The sequence below is a fragment of the Bombus huntii genome, chromosome 6 (genome assembly GCF_024542735.1).
Source record: "Bombus huntii isolate Logan2020A chromosome 6, iyBomHunt1.1, whole genome shotgun sequence".
In the NCBI taxonomy this organism is placed as follows: domain Eukaryota; kingdom Metazoa; phylum Arthropoda; class Insecta; order Hymenoptera; family Apidae; genus Bombus; species Bombus huntii.
This window is the reverse complement of record NC_066243.1, coordinates 13,576,976-13,595,204: the sequence shown is the minus strand read 5'-3', so window position 1 is coordinate 13,595,204 and position 18,229 is coordinate 13,576,976. Positions and strand designations below refer to the sequence as shown.

Below are 18,229 nucleotides of genomic sequence, written 5' to 3'. Positions count from 1 at the left end.
AAAAAATGAGTTTCTATTAGGCGAGCCGTAGCAACGCTCGAAAAATCATGGGTTGCCTGACGGTAGATCGAGAAACGCGTTCGCTCTTCGTTCTATCGACTCAGATTCGATCCTGCTGCAAGCAAAATATTCTTTCCAAAGATCGTCGTGGAGACGAGATCGAACCAAGAGCGAACCGATAGTGTGGATCGAGCCTAAAAAGTCGAAACGATGAAATGCAATTTTCCTCGCTAGGATGCACTTCAACTCGAGAAACGCACGGCGACTACAAAATGAATCCCTCAAAGTAGAAGGTATTCGTGACGATAAACTTTGCCAAGAACAAGCTTGAACAGTCGTTAACTTGTCAGTGAAGACATAACGAGCGTATACACGCATACAGCTTACGTAGTTACGCGCGTATTGCGTGGCAATTAGAACTAGGTGCTATTGGTCCAACCAAATTGTCGATATTTATCCGCTAATGGAACCATATCGTTAACCAATTGGCAATCAACGTTAACTAGAAGATACTTGGAATAACGAATGAATCCATTTTATGATATGGATCGTTATTCGAATTATTCGCTGTTCGTGAATAACGAATAAATTAGGTCAGTACCGAATACGTATGGATCCTAATGAACGACCTAAATATCAACAGTTATTTGTAACATATTAATGATTTGACGTACATGACGTACTTTTCTCTTATATCGAAATTCGAAGACGAATATATCAGCCTCTCGGATATCAAATTTTCTATGAAGTTGTTTATTCCATAAAAAAAAAAAAACGAATAAATAAAATAACGAGGAACAGGTAACGTGTAACGTCTATATAACTTGTATATGATTATAATAATAAAGTTAGTAAAAGAGCAGGAGACTTTATTCAAGCAGTAAATAAACGAGTAATAAATAACGAATGAAACTTCGTTCCTTGCTTCGATAAACGAACAAAATACTTACAAATAGCATTACAATTAACAAAATAACGAATGAACGATTAATAAATAAAGTTGTATTTCTTACTTAATAGACAAACCAATAAGAAGAAAGAGAGAAAAGGAGTTATAACGAAGCGATGGATGGTAAGAAATAAAATTTCATTGACTATCTATTATTCGACTAAAAGTTCATTGCAATAAATTGTACACCGTGAACCGGATACACGCATACCGATGATTAGAGACAGAGGTGAAAAAGTTGACTGATCGTGACGGAATGGCAAAGGTATTATCGATCGATAATAATCGTCGTTCGATCTACAAATTTATATTCAATCTCGACCTACATACAGTCAGCCGACTTTCGTGCGGTTGCACCATAAGGAAAGTTCCCGGAGAACTGAGAAAATTGCCAATAAATTTTCGCACGCGCCGCTTCCTCGCGTTACGTAGTCCGCTGTCGTTATTAATTCGGTCGTTGTACTCGCTACAATCGATCGATTCGTTTCCAGAAGAACCAACCGGTCGCCGATTTGCACAACTCACTCTGTGTGTGTATGACGCGCACAAAATTCGTTTCGTCCCTTTGATCGATTGAAATTGCGCGCGCGGCGTTCTGTTGTTGGCCACTGGTCGCTGCCCTTCGAAAGTATATTTCTTCTTTCATTTTTTCGATTAACAGATGTGCGAGTTGTCTTATTTGAGAAATATATTTCGAATTCGAGGTTTCTTCAGTTCGTTGCAATGAATTTTCTCGACAATGAATAAAAATATATTTTTATTCCATTAATAAGAATATATTAGCGAAGACACGATTTTCAACGATAAACAAGAATACATATTTTTATTTTATTAGTAAGAATAGTACGGTTTACGTGTATTACATTCAAATCGAAGAATTCGTGATAAGAACCCCGATTCGTGTTTTTCGTTTTCTACGAAAGCGTCTTTAGTTTTCGTCCAACGTATTTCAATTTTTTTCAATAAAATATCATTCGTACTACGCGATTACTACAAGTGTATTTGTAATTATATTTCGATAGAATCGTATTTAAATAAATCATGAAGCTGTGAAACTATTAGATGAGTTACTTTAATAGAACGGCTTTAATTCATTCGACAACAAATCAGAAAAACGTAGATCGTTTTTCATAAAAGCAACTTCGTTATATGGTAAGTCTCAAAGTAGGTCTAACTCTGGCTACAAATTTGATTACGGTTATATTTGTCACAGAAGAAGATTGTTTACAGAAGAAAGAAAAAAATATTACGGATATTACAGGAAAATACAATATGATAACAGAAGATATATTAAAAAGAAGAAAACAAATAGATTATATCGCACGACACGACAGAAGGTTAAAGTATACCTGCGTATTTTAATACTTCCTCGTAATGAAAACTTTGAGAAAATATAAAAATTCTGCGTGGAAAGTTTAAAGAGGATGAAAAAACACGGAAGAAAAATATTGATTGAACGTATCAGAAAGCTTGATTGCTTCGAGTCATTTTAACCGTGATCGCAAGAGAACACTCCCCCGGCATTAAGTTCGCTAATCTCTTCCTCAAAGCTTTTTAATCTTCAGCTCGAACCCTTTATCTGGTATCGACAGTTTGTTGTACAACGCCTTTGTAATCGGTGCTCTCCGTCGTATTATCGTTCGCGATTTACTTTTAACGGCTGTAAAATTACTGTTAACGGCCCTTTCATGATGCAGGAAGCGGAAGAAGCACGATTGAACTTAGGTCAACGGTACGCCATACCACAAGTCTAACTAGCCTCAACTTTCCGCACGAAAATTTATCATTGTTTAATACGGTTAAGTTCGTTGTTAATGACCAGACAAGAGACACAGCGAGTTCATTTTCGAAGTTGACCATAAAATTTCGTGATTCAGTTTGGTAACTACAATAGTGCCATTTATGCTCCTTGCACAATTACATATTCATGCGAGTTGATATCTTCATAGCAATGCAATCTTGAAGGTCTATCTATAGTCTATTAACGAATAGATAGGAATTTTGGAAAATGAGAAATGTAAGAATCATAAACAAATAACGTAGTAATAAAATGTAACAAAGAGCGGTAGGATTATACGTATGTAAAGGAATAAGTAAGAAAAGAAGGAGAATATTAAAAAAGGGTGAGAAAACAAGACGAATACTTAAGTGTAAATAAGAAAATGTAAAAATAATAAGAAAATAATATAATAAACGAACGAAATAAGAAAGTTTGTAACTATAAGAAAGGTAAAAAGATATTCTTCAAAAAAAAATAGATAAGAATTCTGGCATGGTTTTGTATGAATGAAAAAGAACTGATTCTCGTTCTCGTTCAGTTTTCATACGCGACCTACGGTAATACGGAAAATCTGTCTCGAGCACAGGTTGATTCTAACGACGATTTTGCAGGTTATTGAGTTCCGTTGTGCAGACTTGTCGCGCGGTTTGCATACTGAAAAGACGCTTTCACACGACGATTCGTGAACGTTCACAAGGATGACTGCGATTAAAATAGATCCAGCGAGAGTGAGGAATTGTTTCCATGCACGGAATGGTTCGCCGGTAAATTTGAAACGCGAAATGATTGAAATAGGCGAACGTAATCGACTCGTTTCAAATATCATTGCAATTCTTCCAGTGAAGACCGAAATCATTCGAATCGTTAAACTTTGAATGCGAATAACCTTATTTATGCTAAAAATAGATTTGTCTGCACGATGAAGAAGGAAAGTACAGGAAGCTTTATACTTAAATATCATTTTGATGGAGTAATTTTCAAAGCTGTAAATTTTTTATCTATTAAATGGTGAATATTTAAATAAAGAAACTATGCAAAATAATTGCACAAAAATGACCAAATTCCTATATTCTAACGAAACTGAATGCTACGAGTGAAGATTTGGTCTTGTTTAAATGTAAATAACCACATCCATAGATGTTGTATAGTACAGAGTCGTGACACGGTTCTCAATGATCTCAATGATCTAAATGACTATGATTGTAGCGGAAAGAGCATCAATCTCCTCGAAAGAACAGCCGAGAGAAAGTTCAAGCCAGCTTATTTGTTGAGACTGAGCAATAAACGAAGGTAGTGCTGCATAATTTCGAGCCAACTAGAGATCCAATTACTCGATCCTAATTAATCACTGGACTACATACTGCTTACTGCTGACTGACAAACAACTCCTGACAAGTGAATTCTTGTTCTCAAATCCTGTTTTCCAACATACTTGTGCTTTAGACTGCCTCCTCTCGACAAACAGCTCTTGTGCTAATAACTACCAACGAATAGATGCAAACTTTGCTTCAAACACTTCCAATTTAACTACTAAAAACTATTTCATTGTTTAGATACAAATGTAACTTTGCCTTTGCGTATAATATATTACTAGACTGTGGATATTTATGGATTCACGGTAAATCTTTAAATATAATATGCAAAAATGTATTAAAATATTTAGACCATTTGTTACAGCGTTCAATAGATCAAACAATTTTCTGCCTACTTTCCGTTTCTTTAATTATATTCACAAGAATCTGAATTATCCGCAGTCTATACACATAGCCATTACTTTGCTACTGCAAACAATAAGAACAGAAATACATCTTGTAGTTACAAAATACAGAAACAGAAATACTGTGATACTTCGCTATTAAACGTGATAAAAATTAACAATTCCATTTCGCTATAAAAAAACGATAAAAGCTACAATTATATTTCGTTAACACGAACGATGAAAGTAGAAATTAAACAACAGCCTAATCTATTTTCAAACCTCACTGTACGTACTTTGAAATATGAAAACAGTGCGGAGAAAAATGCCCTTTCTTTTTCACTACAGTAAACTGGTCTACAATTATTCGAAAAGCACCAAAAAAAAAAAAAAAAAAAAGTAAATTCCAAATACATCCGTAAATCATCCAAATCTAAACGATTTCTCCTCGAATACCTATTCAAACATGCAATCGTATTTTCAAGTTATCGCGTATTCAAACGGGAATAAATACGTAAGAATGGATATCGGAATGAGTAAACTTTGTCGATTCACCAATGTACCTGGACTTCCCAGAATAAATATGTATACGGATAAAACGACCATTCAAACAGAGCATCGAGATTCGATCGTTGGATAGCGAAATTTTCGTTAGCTGATTCGAGGTTTCCGGAACAGTCGGCCACCACCGAAAGGTCAGTCGCTCGATGCGGAAATCGTGTCGGTGCTGTGGCCAGTCGGCGAAATAACGAAAATTCAGCGACGTGTGTTGGAACACCTGGCTGATTCGCAGGCTGAGAAGGTGCTCGCCCGCACGAATTTAATTCTTTCGAACCGAATCCAAATTTCATTCTCAGCCTGTCCGCCTTTTCCGAGTAATCGTCGATCCGTGCGCCGTACCGGAAACTCGCCACGACGGCGACGTTCGCGTTTCGTAATACACTTGCCCATGAACAATTACCCGCGAATAAAAAAGCTTCTGCTTTTGGATCGTACAACGAAATTTACTTTTCCATCAAGTTCTACGCGAGGAATTTTTAGGACGATAATTAAATTAGTGTTGGCCGAATTTTCATTACGTGCTATATTTTATATTGTTCGTCCTATTTTATTTAGTTAAAATGTCCTATCTATTACCTCGAAACTGAAGAAATCTCAATGTTTATTATTTTCTTTATGTTATCTTGGTTTTTCTTCGATTTAAGATACTTAGCCTTATTATTCGTTTTCTTTTTCTTTCGTTGTTATTGGCTTTTTTTTATTGTTCTTATTTAGACGATACGAAACACTAGGAACTTCAAATATTTTAACATATCTAAAATAAAAATAAAATACATATCTGAATATGTTTGAAATAAAATGAAAATATGATAACATTACTTAAGTGATAATATACAAGAGATCATTCGAATATAAAGTTACATGAAGAAGACCATTTTCATGTGAAATATGTTAATAAAATGGATATTTCTTCGTCAGAAGGCAGTGTTCCCCTAATGGAAATCATACATAGTATTCTATACTCCGTCCACACACATCATGTACTAAGTACGTATTAAATCTTGATTTCGTCAGCGTCCAATTCATGGCCTACCCTTACGAGCCACAAAATGTGACCACATGTGTCCCACTAATTTCATCGTTATGTGTTATATACTGCTAGATACAACCTAATAGCACGCGCCTCTAGGTCGTGCAATAAAATACATCCTACACATATTTCCATATTGTACTGACATTATAAATGTGTGGGTAACGAATCGATTAAGGACTAAGCTGATATACCGGAATAATTAAAATTTCAAAGTATAATGACGCTCAAACATTGACTTTTATTATAAATTTTAACCCATAGATATCTACCTTAGTATTTCCTTTTTATGAATAAACGAATGAAATAAATATTATAGAAAAATACGGGCTGCAATTTAGGATAGAGATGCAGTCACATTTTCCAATCTGAACAATATACAAATATAGATAAATTTAATGACAGTACGTGATGCTGCATTTCGAACGATGTTTATGCTTTTAAAGGAGATTGACGTTGGAATTTATTTATTAATCAATTCAGGCGTAACTAAAAAAAAAAAAACACACAACCGCTACAAATATGTAAACAAGTATCTTTTTCTAGACATTAAAAAAATTCAGAAGAGACGAAGAGATAAATTTTATCTTATAAATAACGTATCGTTCCTATGTATAATCGCTTTAAAAATATCGTTAATTCTAATTAGATGAAAACCTACGTGTGTAAATAAGCGACAACATTTTAATGTTAAGAATAAGAAGTACGAAGTTCGCGCGTCATTTTATTCAACGGTTCAAGAGTAAAGACTCATCCATAATAGGATTCAATATTCAAATACTTCAAATGACCCCAACCAAACACTCAATCGTATTGAAACAGGCAAGCGTCTCGTTTCTCTAACTTAAAAGGAGCGTCGAATCTATCGGTGACAAAAAGCAAAGTAAGCTGTTTGTCCGAAAATAGAGTCTGGTTGTTCAGTGGCGCGAAAGAGGAACGCGAAGAAGCCCGATCGGAAAATAATCCGACGGATCCCTGTCGCGTCGAATTCGGGGTTTCTAGAGCACTCGGACACAGTTTTTTAAAGGTCAACAACCTTTCCACCCTGCGTCATTGTTGAGTTACGTTGGTACTCCCGTTCGATATCGCTAAAATGCTATTAGGTCGATCCCAAAACGACTTCCTGGCGAGTTCTCGCAGCTCTTTCCAACTTCGTTTCCATCTGCTTCGCTTTGCCCGTGAGCACGGTTTCCAGAAATTTACGAGACTTTCCTAGGCAAACTCGGAGAACGTGTTCCCTCCGGAAACGAAATTCTACAGAAAAAGCGGAGGGCGCGTTTGCGAAATAAAATAGCCGTAAAGTTTCTCAGCGACAAACAGTTGGTTCCCTGTCGATGTCGTTTGTCCCAGATTGATTTTGCAACTCAGACGACCGTGCTTCCATTTTGTTTGATAAACGACGATAAGTTTCGACGTGAATAACGATCTATACGTGTGTTCGATCTAATTCTACTTTCTTGTTTCGTACTATGGCTCCCTCTTACGCGATAATTCAGTTAATAATAAACGAACTCTTGATGTTTGTGTAAATTCATATCTTTACGAATATACGAGCCGTTAGCAGGCCAAAATCATTAACTACACTTTTTGAAATTTTTGAAATCTTCCTGTCAAAGCTCCCGATCGATGTGTATCTTATAACAACATATTTTAATAACATAATTTCATCGATTTTGTCTACTTCTTCTTTTGTGAAGTAATACGTATATCTCGCAAAGTTCTGGGATTATGCTGATATTAAATGCTGAGATTTCTTTGACTCACAATTTTTGTTACAGTGTTCATCAACTTGCCTACTTCGTGGCTAGATCGTTCGCTTCCCACATGCCACGGGGCACCGTGTCTTCGAGTGTTCACAAATTTAACTGAGTGTACCTGAGTATACCCGAGTGTATTTGAGTATATCCGAGTATATCCGAGTGTACCCGAGTGTATTTAAGTATATCCGAGTATATCCGAGTGTACCCGAGTGTACCTGAGTATCCCGAATGTATCCGAGTACACCCGAATCATCGGTACAGTGTAAACGATCCTCTGTGGCAGACACAAACATAAGAGATCGCACCCTTGTCGACACTCCAAAACTAACATGCATGACTCTTATTGCCAGAACCGCAGTAGTCCTTAAGTCCTTATGAGTATCACCACTCAAACCCCAGGCCTAAGCCTAAACCCTGATGATACATTCCCGCTATCGGCGATACAATATTTATTGAAATAGAACGACGAATAGAGCATAGAACTCATGATGCATTGAGCTAGACACGCGTGTCTCCTCTATAAAAGAATCGACGCTTACATATTCATATCCACGCACCAAACTTTTGAACTCTCATCCGTCTAGGTACAACTGTAATCAAGGAAATAGAAGCTAAAAATAGAGGTTCATTGCATCCATTAAATATCACAGCCAGCAATCTACTTCGAATATTTTCCTATATTATGGTATGTACATCTTGTACAATTTTACACCTTTGAATTTTTCATAAACGCATAAAAATCTGTAGTGCATTAATAATATTACTTCGCCAACACAAAAGAACCCTGATTTCTCTGTCAGGACAAACATCCAATACGTACAGTGACTTTATCTTTTCGCGAGGTGACACCAGGAAGGCTTCCGGTTATCGTTCGATCTTCTTCGACTTCTTTTCTGCGTGCAACAAAGACGAGACTCTCCAAGGTACGTTGTACGTTCCTTTTGTCTAAACGCCGACATTATGGCTGACCCTACTTTTCCCTACGCCACTGTGCAAAAGGTTGGAGGGTAAAGTAAGTAGGCACTTCAGCGAACTATTGATAGCACTAGCCAACCGTGGTCTTTCAAAGATTTGTCTCGCTCTCTTCTGTTCCCGGTTCGAACCTGGTTTCGCCCCTCTTGTTGCGTGTGTTCCACACACACCAAGTTAAACACCCGTTCACAGAAGTCTTAACTATGTAACGGTTGTGTTATTTTCATTACTAACTAACGATCTAACTAGACAATACGCTCGGCTTTTATTTCATTCCGTATAATGCCTGTGCGCTCAATATCGCGCTGGAGAACGATCGTTGCTCGCCGTACTATACTACCAGCCCGAGCGTCAGGTTTCTCCTATTGCTTATTGTCAGTGGAAGAGCTATGAATTTTTTAGAACACTCCAATGGTGTGTTTCCAGGATAAAAATACTCTGCTTTTGCTACAATTCCATGTTATCGAGATATCAAGGGTTTTTGCGTTTTTCCGCTAATTACACGACAAATGTTTCATTCTTCCCTTTTTCCTTTTTTCTCTTCTTTTTTTCGTTACTATTATAGTGGTTAGAAGAAGTATTCGCATACGCTCTTATTTTTTAACGCAGACTTTGAATGCGATTTCGAATATCTTATAAGTTTTATTTCATAACTTTTATGGAATACAGGAATCTTTTAATTTTGTTTATCGAATATTTCAGCAGATTAATTGAAAAACCATTTACTTTCCCTAAAGGACTTTTCCTCGCGAATAAAAATTTCCAATTGACCAGTGATTAAAGGAGCGAGTGATTCAAGTTTCTCAAATACAAGAGATTGAAATATCCAACCGCAATCTTACGCTAATTAAACGAAATATTCAGCCAGGTGGCTTGTAATTAATCGATGAATGTGCGCATTATATCCTTGATTTTGCGATACGTACAATGAAAATTTTCTTGAAAATAAATTCACGACAAGCACGTGTATTATTTCGATTGTACGCGTACAATGTATACAAGGTAGGTGCACAGGTCGCAAACCGCATGCTCGATAACGAATAACCTGCCATATACAGAATATTCGAACAGAGTCGAGGCGAACGCGTACGCGCTTCGCCGTAATTACGATTCTCGATATTGTTTTCGGTCGCATTATTAGTTCGAATTCCGGCGAAAACCACCGAGCATCACGGGAACGATAAATCGATGAGATCCTGACGTAATAGGAATCGATTAACGACCACGCACAGCGTGCTACATATTACTATCCTTATCGACGTTTATCATTGCAAGATGATCGCACGAAGTTTAAAAAAAATTGCTTTAATCATTAAATACGTGCGATATTGATAATGCAATTGGTTCTGAAAAAATGATTCCGAATGAATAAATGTTTGTCTTTCTATCCCCATAATATTATTCGACTTATATGCGAACATAAATATCCATCTAATTAAATTCACTCGTTTCCACGATGCCTACATATATATGCGTTTAGTATTATGAAATAGAATGTTATATACGTAAGTGCATTGTACTTGCGCGTATTATCTTAGAAATCTATCGATTTAGTAATTTTCTGTAATGCAACGGTAGAAGAACGTTAAATAGAAATGACAAATAGAAATCTTATAAATAATTGAGAGCAGAAGGGGAAAATTAAAAATAAATTGCAAACAAGCTAGAAATGAAAGCATGGCACTCGGAAAATCAATAGTAAAAAGTAAAGGAATAAAAATACTGTAATTAGAAAGGAAATAGGAACGTTTCCAATAGATTGAAGACAAAACGTCTTAGGATTTTTTCCAGCAGTATAATCGATGTCTTGTTTCCAGAATACAAACAATCGTATCGCTCGTATATAGGGGTGAAAAAGAAAAGGAAACGAGCCGTGTAATACAAACCAGACACGAAACCCATATGCTTCAATTTCCGTGCACTACCCGGCGGAAAAGGAAACAAAACTAACGGCGCGCGATTAAAAACGGATAGTATAACCCTCGTGTTTAATTTCCCACCCTTGCCGTGCTATGGCAGAGCTGATTCGACTGGTAGAATCGAATCGAATCGAATCGAATGAAACTTCCTTTCTTCCTTTCTCGTCAGATAGATAGGACATACAGAGGAAATGTAGATTTAAGAGTATCGAGGAATCAAACAGTTAGAAGATGTAAAAAACCATATACTTATGTGTCATCAGAATTATTAAATCACCCCATGAATCATATCTTTGTAATATGTTATATCCTGTATACTAATGAAACGTATATCTTCTAAATTGTTACGTAAACGTTATCTACTGATTGCTAGTAACAAATATAACAATAGCATATCGGTAACAATAATTAAAACGATAGATAATCACCGATGATATACAAATTACATAAAACCAAAGAATCTCCAAACTTGTCGAGGTGTATATCAAACGCGTTGGTTTATTTATTAAGGAGACGAGTGATAAAATTGCAATAGTGTATATTAAAATCACTGCAAGTACAAGTACAGAGATAATGTATACCAGTCGTAATCGTCGCTCGCTCAATGCTACTGTTCGACTCTACGCTCACTATTCGACTGTATGGCTCGCTATAATGACTCGTTATTATGACTGTCCTAGAGAGCGCGTTCGTCTATTTGTATCGACAAGTGTTATTACAAAAAGTCCAAACGTAACTCCGGTTGACGATTACAAATAACAGCGATAATATTTTGTCCGGAGTTCATTTACCTTTGAACCTAGCAAACCAAAACAACGTTGGTATTCCAAGGTACAATAATATGAGTCTCTCCCGATACAAATGTTCCGTTGATTCATATGCCTCTACATTGTATCATCCAAAGGCAAAATTTCAAGCACCCAGCAGTATTTTCATAAATCACGTTTTAACCCGAATTCAAAGGTTCTCACCAATCTGACCGAAACATTTGCACGATCCTGCTGACAAATCCATATTCGCCTGTAGCTCCTCGCACAAGTTGTCCAATATTTTTCGTAAACAAGCATCAGAGCGGATGCACAAGCGACGCCGGGATACGCATCGACCGAACGAGTGCAACATCCAGTTGCCAGCAAGCACGAAACACTTCCCTATAGTTTATCCCGCTTGCTCGTCTATTTGCTCCCTATTTTCTGGCTGGTGGCACAAAGTTCCTGCGCGATGCATACCGGGACCGTGGAAAGTTGTTGAAAGAACGGGAAAAATGGCGCGGTAAAAAGCGGAGGACGGCCGAGTTTCCGTCTTCCCGTTTTATTATCTAGTCTCCGTATAATCTCTCTACCCTTTCTTTATCTCCCTTCTTCTCTTTCTGTCCCCTCTTTACCCCTTATTATTTTTTCTTTCCTTCTTTTTCCCTCAGTCCCGCTGGGATCGTGTTTAACATTTTTACGTGTATTCAACTGGTTGCCGTTCAGCAGGGTTTCGTGCTCGAAAACTTTAATAAACGAGCCATCCAACCGTTCGTTCGCTCTTTTCTTTCTTCGTCTCGTTTCCACCCTCTGTTGCTACGATGAAAGCGACGCGAAGGCGGAGGATCGGTGACTCTGTCCTCCTCTCGCGCGCATTAGCGCGCCCCGCAACTGTGCTGTTCTCCGTCTGTCCCGCCGCTTTCGACTCTTTGGGACACACGATCGATCGATATCCATTCCCCGGGGGGAGACGAATTTTCGCACGGCAACAAGATATATCCGGAGGAAATAGGCCCGCGACATTAATAGACACCGGCAACATAGTAACACCCTTTACGTCTCTATCGGTCTTGAGCGGGATTATCACGATTTTCCACGAATGCATATATTTATAATATACAGAGGTATCGGGTTGGATAATAGGGTCGTTCGCGTTTCTTCAGAAAAGCGCCGAAGATCGTTTGCTGTTGTATGGAATTTATTCAATTAGCGACGCGTTTTATTATTCTTTACAAATGCGTTAACGATTTATATGTTGTATATTTTGAAAGATTTTTACAGATGCATCTCAATGTGTATATTTTTATATTTTTCAAAGTATTTTACATTTTCGAAATATCGAAAGAAATATCGTATATCGTTAATTTGCTGATTCATATCGATTTATATCGTCTATGGCTTCATACAGTTAATTACTCACGTTCAGACTGTAATTTCAGATTGTAGTTCTTATTTCTGGTAATGGATTCTCTTAATTTATGATTGCAATCAAACATATACAAATGAAATTAAAATACAACATCAATAGTATCTCTTTGTTTAAACTGAATATGATGCTCGATAAAGTATAGTTCATTAAAATCCACGTAGAATTAAAAGTATTTTCTCGACAGCTTAATGTATGAAAGTTGAACAAATGTTCGATTAATTAAAACGAAATTGGCGCTTGAAAAAGAATACGTGTACTTCGATTTGTAATTTCTCTTCTTCATTTCTGTGAAATCAATCTAACAATTTGAGAAAATAACGTATGATATAATGATTCTTGTCTTATTTCCTAAAGAAGAATGTTCGATATAAATAATGCAAATAATCTCCTTGCATTGATTTCCTCGATAAAGAAAAAGCTCATCGACACAATTTAATTCGATAAATAATTAAACGAACCATTCACATCGTCGTATTTGTTTAATCAACAGCAATGAAACCTTATCGATTTGAAAGTAATCAATATAATGGAGCATCTTCCGTGAAATTGTGTTTTAATTTTCTCACCACCGTTAATCCTCGAAGAAATCCTTTAATCTGTTTTTCCTTTTATCCTAAGTCTTATAGGACACAAGAAAACAGAAGGGAAGGAAGAAGAAAAGAAATACGAACGGTATATTTTTAAGTGGTCTCAGCTGGAGTTAGCTCTAAGATTAGATAATAAACTCTTCGTTTTCTATTTCATCTAACATCTACGAATTCTCTCTAAGTTATGACTGTGTGTTCTTATGTATACATAGACGATTTAACATAAACATCTAAACTCGAATAGACAACCAATCGAAAAGTATCAAGAATGGAATTTTCTCGTAGTCACACAATTCTCCTCGACTCTGCAGATAAAAATCGAACTTTCGAAAATTCTCCGATTCTTTTGCAATACTCCTTTCGCGTATATTTTTCGTTAAATAACGTAGTTACGCAACGAGCTATTATTTCCTGATTCTATTGTAGAAACTGATTAATTACAGTAAAAAGTGTTTTAGCTACTTGCATTTAACGAATAACTAGGATATAACTAATTTTTATCACGATGTTTGCGATGGATAGAATATATCGACAGTGTATAAAGAGACGACGAAAATAACAACAGCTTATGGTAATTGCAAACGTTTTATTCCCCGATTAATCACGTAACAATTACTTGGTCCTACAATTAGTAACCGAATAAACGAGGACGTTAGATAAAGAGGAAAAGCGTTAAAGCAATTTTCACCATCTTAATGTTTTTAACAAGAAAAGAGTCTTAAGTGTTTCCTTCCTATATCGTAACTTCTTTTGCTGTAGCATATACGCACGTCACTATGCTCTTTACCGCCACGTGTAAAATATTAAACGCACGAACGTTTTGTAATTTTACATTATAAAATTATAAAAGATACATTCAATAGTATTTTAACAAAAGATGTTATTACGAATAGAAAACAATATAATAAATCATGTTCAAAATACAACGACTAGTATGAAATAAATTTTTTAGAATTTTTTAAAATTTCATGACGCAAATCGTTAATAAGTAAACATTTCGTACATTACAGCCAATGACTTTTATCTCATCTCCACTACACGATAACAGAAATACATTTCACGGCCCCTAAAAACTGTATCAAACTGTTTGTTAAAAATTTCGCAAAAAAAAAGCCAACGCAATTTCCCAAAATCCCCACAATTATCGGTCGTACCATAATAATCTATTGGAAACTTCCTCTCCGAGAGAATTCTTCGCCAGACTAGCAGGCGATCGTGCAACAATGTATTAGGGATGATCAGCGAATTCGAGACACGTTTTGTCCAATGGCCCTGATAAACACGTGCGACCTGCCTCATGGATCAGAAAAGGAAGAAGTCTGGACGTATTCCTGGCTCGGATATACGGCCGACCATTAACGAACTGCCCCGTGTTCAATTGAAAGAACGCACAACTTCGCCAGGGGTAAAATTCGTGGAGCACGTGGTCGCCAGATGCGCCTCAAATTGGTCCCAGAAATCACCAGGCCTCCTTGATATTATATTATAATAACTGACTAATGGCAAACAATTTTTTTGTTTCGGCGGATTTTCAGTAAAGTATTTGAATCGCTAAGCTCCTTTAGCTTTTAATCCTGTTACATTCTTTTACTTATTTTCGATCTAAAGCTTCCAACTAGAGTTTTCTAACATCTTCAGTCGAATAAAATACGAACAAAATGTTTACCTTCGTTTATCAGAATCTTCAACGAAGCGTTTGCATTATCAATCCTCTTCAACCCTGCTGTATTCTTTCGGTCACTATATTTTTCTAACATTGGAAAATATCTTCGTAATAGTCTCTAAAATATCTTCAAAATAGTTGTTTTGAACGAGACACGAACTTATGTAAATCACTCATTTTTAATTTCTTGTGGGTGATTCAATATACCGTATGTGTGTATCTATATACAGCTGGAAAGATTTCAAAAGCTGCAAATTGTTCAGTGCATATTTCAATCGTCGTAGCGTAAACTATTTTGCGCTATAGTGCAACAAAAATGGTACCACTGCATCCCAAGAAGTTAAAAGTTACAAATGAGCAACGATTTTGTACTATTTATATTATCGAATCTCATGAAAGTTTATTGAATCCTACGGTTCTGTAAATATAAGAATTTGTAATTCTCGAAAATTTTTCATTGTCATATTATCATCTTCGTACGTTCCATTCCGCCCGTATGTTCTCACGTATGCACTGTTTATCGTCAGCATGAATAATCCATCGGACCACCCGGTGTACATCCCGGTGTGCATATACGCGTTGTTCCGCTTTGCTCACCTTACAATAGGATCGAATCTTCCATGCATTCATAAAGGACACGTGGTACGTACCACGTTTGCGAACGTTCACTGAAATCTCAGATCAGCCAAGTTACTTTGGCAATCGTAATGCAAACTAGTTTGTTTCAGTTGATTTGCAAAAATCTGATTTATCGATCGATTGCTTGATTTTCTGATACGAAACTGATTTTTGTCAAATTTATATAAATATTGTTGAAAAAAATTCACACAGAAAGAACACTTGCTTTCTTAAAACTCGAACGATCCTCAATAATATTGTCCCCTTTTTAAATTGAGCAATTCACTCATAATTTCTCTTATTATTACAGACACTTTAGCAAATTCTACATTTTCGTAGAAAATCGTTTTAGTATTCCTTGCGGAAAATCAAATTACTTAAATTCGAATGACACCAAGTCACTCAACTTTACTTGTATAAACACAAACTCGAAGTGAAATTATTCCAATTCGAACAACTTGACCAAACTAAAGCCTGAGTAAACCTTTACAACAGAATCAACTCTTGAAGGCATGTAACTGGTTTTCTAAAATCCTGTGCTTAAAGAACACGTGGTTTCGTGCGTAGAATTCATTAGAGGGATTTGTTAGAAGTCTAGGTAATCAGAAGTTATTGTAGAAGTTGCTATTGTATGGTAGAGACTTTTGGTTCATAGAAGTGAAGAAAGTCACGATCGTTCCTAAGAAGCTTACGCATAGAGATTATAGTGAGAAGGGTAGTTAAATTGATTGGTAGAATTGACAGATACTTTGTCTATGCCTGGAGAAATTGATAGAGGTGCTAAGCTCATTTGTTTGATAATGAGATGGACTCGTAGCATCGAACACACGACTGGTTGTATTCAGAACTTGTAGTTCGAGGATTTATAATTTCGTGCGGTGAATAAATCTAATGGTTTTATCGATGAGCAATAATTAGAGAACGAGATTGGTATGTAGATCGAATATAATAATAATAATTGCAAAAATAAAAGGTCTAACGCACCATTTTTACGGGTTTACTATTTTGATCAAAGCTGTTAAAACGGGAATATGTATAGAGAATGAAATTTTCACCAAACTCTTTATAAACTCCGCTGAAACTGTTTATAGCTGCAAATATATTTAAAAAAAAAAAATCGATTTCTCTCGATGATGAAGGTTCGTTTAAAAAAGAAACCCTTGGCAAAAAAGAATTAATAAGTTGAGCATGTTCGTGTAAGCCCGTATGCAAATAACGCGATTAAAGCGGTTGAAAAAATGGAGTAACGACCTGCACACATCGTCGACGTCGAAGTAACTCGCGCAGATAGGCCAGAAATAATAATCCATGGCGAAGGTAAATGCACGGAGGAGAGGTTGAAAACGTGTCGTCGACACGTGTTGCACGAACGATACGACTCCTCATAAAATCATCGAACACCTCTGCGAAAGCCCGTGAAAACGATCCTGTTCGCGACCGATTGGCTTTTAAAGCCACGATGAAAATGCGATACGCTTAACTCCACGTTGATTGCGCTTCAAATATAGGTAGAGTGTTAGCAATGAACGTGATAAGAAACAATTTAATTGCGTAACGGTACCATTTATGTATACAATTTCCCGAAGAAGTTCCTATGAAAAATTCAACGTGATATTCGAAATTCGTGATGTCAGGTTGGTCTAATAGAAAATATGTTGCAGCGCGAGAGATCGTTCGTGTGAACTTTTACTCGACTGCCTCGTAGAGCAACTTAAAGCGATCGAGTCTCTTTAAAACGTTCTGGAAAGGACCAAATTAGGCTTGTAGACTTGTAGAAGAAACGAGTGGCTACTTGACTAAGTTCTGGTGATAGACTGATTCGGACTGACGATAGAACGATGTTTGAAATTAGGCAAGTTGCCGACGGTGGACACTCGAATTTTCTGATTTCGTATTTTCTCGAGATGGAGGAGATGGAGAGAAAAAGTGCTTGGCGAGTGTGTGTTTCGAAGAAGCCAAAAATGTAATCTCTGCATACCGGTCACATCAGGTAGCGAAAGGCCTTGAGGCCTGATCAATAAAACAAGAAAGCAGGCTCGGTTTAAAGGAAGAAGAAAGATATAGCAATTCCACAAAATTTCCTGTCATTCGATTGTCCTTGATTATAAACAGTTGTAGTTTCCTTAAATTGTTTCTGAAGACTCTCGAAGGTTTTATAATCGTATTGTTGCGTTGCAACGAAATGTTTGTTTGAAGTTTTCATTGAAACACCTGAATCAAAAATCCCTCGAATCTCGTTGTTGATAGTTGATTTTTTTTTAATGAAAGTGTAGCAAACAATTGTTTACTTGCAAAAAATAAAATAATTTTAATGAAATTTTCATTTAAAGAAGATGAAAAAATATAGGTATAAAAATTAATCTGAAAATTCCGTAATTTCCAAGAAATTACACTTACTAAAGAAGGAGAGATTATATTTAACATGCACAAGCCTGATACAATATCTATATTTTCTTGAATTTTTCGCTAATTTTGAAAAACTACCTTCATAATAGTTACGTAAGTTTTATTTCATG

General features: G+C 36.3%; 1 protein-coding gene across 6 annotated transcripts in view; it reads right to left on the bottom strand.

Annotated features, from left to right (window-relative positions):
• The window catches only part of LOC126867178 (tyrosine-protein kinase Src64B), an 87,269-nt gene that overhangs the window by 47,031 nt on the left and 22,009 nt on the right, over window positions 1-18,229 (bottom strand). For 2 of the 6 annotated variants that reach the window (XM_050621418.1, XM_050621416.1), the window contains exon 1: window positions 8,597-8,848. The exons of the other annotated variants lie outside the window; for them this stretch is intronic. The gene's annotated coding sequence lies outside the window, so the exon portion shown is untranslated. Of the gene's footprint in view, window positions 1-8,596; window positions 8,849-18,229 lie in introns of those variants that run through there. 6 annotated transcript variants of the gene reach the window in all.